Source organism: Adiantum capillus-veneris, chromosome 2 (genome assembly GCF_014529385.1).
Source record: "Adiantum capillus-veneris isolate H3 chromosome 2, ASM1452938v2, whole genome shotgun sequence".
NCBI classification, from domain to species: domain Eukaryota; kingdom Viridiplantae; phylum Streptophyta; class Polypodiopsida; order Polypodiales; family Pteridaceae; genus Adiantum; species Adiantum capillus-veneris.
This window is the reverse complement of record NC_140932.1, coordinates 134,209,335-134,212,487: the sequence shown is the minus strand read 5'-3', so window position 1 is coordinate 134,212,487 and position 3,153 is coordinate 134,209,335. Positions and strand designations below refer to the sequence as shown.

The 3,153-nt window shown below is 43.5% G+C and overlaps 1 pseudogene; it reads left to right on the top strand.

Moving 5' to 3' along the window:
* Nucleotides 1–372: 372 nt before the first annotated feature.
* LOC147463679 (uncharacterized) lies at nucleotides 373–1,389 on the top strand (annotated as a pseudogene).
* Nucleotides 1,390–3,153: the final 1,764 nt, after the last annotated feature.

Here is a 3,153-nt window from a genome sequence, read left to right as displayed (position 1 = left end):
ATTGTGTTTAATCGTCATTGCTTCCACTCCAAGCCGAAGGAGTCCTCAAAGGGTAGGTAGATCTTTCTCTTCTAACGAAGAAGCAGGAGCATCGTTACTCGCTAAAGTTTAATTTAAATCCGGCTTGAACTCCTCGTCGCAGGAATCCTCCCCCTTTATGAGTCCTCTCTCTCTCTCTCTCTCTCTCTATATATATATATATATATATATATATATGTGTGTGTGTGTGTGTGTGTGTGTGTGTGTGTGTGTGTACACACACACACACACAAGAATCCCTCCCCCTATTATCTATAGTATAGATTATAACTTGTCCATATTTTCTTTCTCCATTCAATATTAAGATTAAATGTTTGTGTGTTTATTGCAAGTATGGATGATAATGAATTTCATTCTTCTTTGTCCTTCTAGCAGAGGAGGTGGTATGAGGAGCATCATTGCTCTGGAGCACCATCACGTCGTTCCACTCCTTGAGTGTCTCCCTCTGTTTAGGAGCATTCAACGCGCTTTAAAGCTTCGGTGTCGACGAAACGATCTTCACACTCTTCTAGGCACCGCCGCTCTAGTGGTGGCGACAGCGGTTGCTGTGGGGATGACGTCATTGATGCCTCAACACGCCTCGTGTTTAATGAGGCTCTTTACCTTCCCCTTCTTTTCCCTCCCCCACACCAACTACGACATCGCCATCTACGTCATATTTTGCTCGGCTATCGGCCGTTCCTAGCTACACACCACTAGCTACTCCTCCGGGAGTCACCCCAGTCGACACTCCTCTCTTCGGGGCCTAGACTCCAATGGAGACACCTGGCGTTCGTACCCCCATCGAGATGCCGCTAGAGACACCACTCGAGACCCCTGCCAAGACACCCAGGTTCACGTGTCATAGGCGAGAGGGCTTGCCGTACTCGGTAGACATCCACGGCGGCATCATCTTGGATGACGACTACAAGAAGTTGATCTTGCGTATGCGCGCTCTTTGCTCTCAGGTGTTTCAACACTACATACTAAACACTTGGAGTGAAGTGCCCAATGAATTAAACAATCAGCATGCTGCATGATGAGTTTCCCATGTCAAGTCGAGATGAGCGCTTCAATGAAGACCTGATGAAGGTTGGAATGTACGAATACTGCAAGCACAAGCGTTCTGAAGTACAAAAAGCAATAAAGCATGGGTGGAACAAACCAGATTGGCTGGCCAAAGAAGATTAGAAGAATGCGAAGCGAGCAGCATCCGAGAATCCTGACAAATGGAAGCAACAAAAGGAGGCAGCCAAAGCGCAAGTAGAGGCAGGGAGCTCACACCACTTGGGCGGGTGGGCATTATTTGAGACCGATTTTGTAAGTGTTTTTGCATTGCTCTTTAGGTTTGGTAGTTACGTCTATTTGTAATTTTAAATTCTAACATAATGTATTCCTTGTATATTTTGAATAGTGGTCAATGACAGGACGTGACCCCACACCATACGAACGGGAGTACCCACACAAAAAGGGCTTAAATGCCCTGATGGACATTCTCAGTTCTTGCAGTGGCATGGTTAGTATTTCACTTTACTCTTTTACATTTATTGCATTTTAATGATAAGCTAAGAAAATAGATTTTTTTGTAATTATATGTTTATACTTTCAAAAAGTCTTATTGTTTTTTCTGTGTAAAATCCGACAGATACGCCGCTTGGACGTGATGAGACGTTTGTTTAGACGATGTCAGTCTAGCCATAGCCAGATAGCATTAGTTTTATTTTTTCATAGCATGTATAATGAGATGACATGTATACGTCTTTTTGTAACTATTGAAAAACGATGTATTTTTCACATAATGACAATTGTGTTGTAACTATTACATTTGCAAAGCTTAACAATCAAGTGATTTTGCCTATGATGTGTATAATTGTCATTGATTTACTTTCATTTATTCACTTTCGTCCAATTACTTTTGTCAGTTTTGTATCTTTATTTTGCAAACAATACTATGCATGATGGAGTTAATGGTTATATTGTCTTGTCGGTGACTACTTTGGGTCTATACCTTGCACTTTCTTTCAAAGGTGAATCTGGGCTTATCTTGGATTCATTTAGGTTCACTTTATTATGAAAACATTCAATATGGTTGATAAGTGTATCCTTTGCCACCCAAAAGTTTTTACTCTCGGGTGTCGCTATAAGCGTCTCTATATAAGGTTCTGCAACGTTGCTATAATCGTCACTATAGAAGGACTACAGTCGTCGCTATAGGCGTCGCTATATAACGACGCGTATAGCGATGCTTATAGCGACGATCATAGCAACGTTCCCATAGCGACACTTTTAGCGACGATCTTAGCGATGCCAAGGAGTAAAAAAACCCAATGTATTTATGTCTCTAAAAGCGACACAAGTGCACATAACCTCTTGTAGTGTCAAATGAGTGTCCACTATCTTATTTCAAACAATCAGCATTTTTGGCCTATCAAAAATGCTTGAAAATACAACTCAATTTTTTTTTCTATTTTAGTCAGCAAAAAGAGAAGGCATCTTTATAGCCTTTGCCCTTTGGCGTGCAGGCCAAAAAAAATTTAAACTCATAAGACTATGGTGTAACAGAGCAACGCTGCACGGAAGCGGGCAACCACGCCACACACATACCACACATTGAGAAGGTGAATGCAGCTCAACCGCCGCATACCATACATACGACTGGTGTTGCCTTCCACTTTCCCTTTCTTGCATGGCTTTGACGGCGCCATTGATTCCTTTTCCCTGTCTTGGTCTCCGCCTTATTTCCCCCTTTTTCCACCTTGGCGCACACACACACACACACCTACTCCACTTTTCTCTTTCTTGCTCCCGTTTCCAATGTCCATGCACCTACCACCCTCCCCCACTTGCTGCAATTCACTGCCACCCCTTTCCAGTTGACTCCTAGCGTCGCCCGCCATGCAAACCTGTCCCGAGTTGTACTCGATGTCCCCTATTCAGACACTCTCTATTTACTCCTACACAGCCACCACACAGCGCAAACCTGCATTATTTTTCCCCCTCACCCCCTTGTCTCCTACTCCCACACACACACCCTTTCACAATCGGCAGCACGCTTCAAGCTCTCTCCCCCTACACATTATCGAGATTCCTCCTACAAACGTCGCTAGCTTTGCACGACTCTCTCTCTCTCTCTCT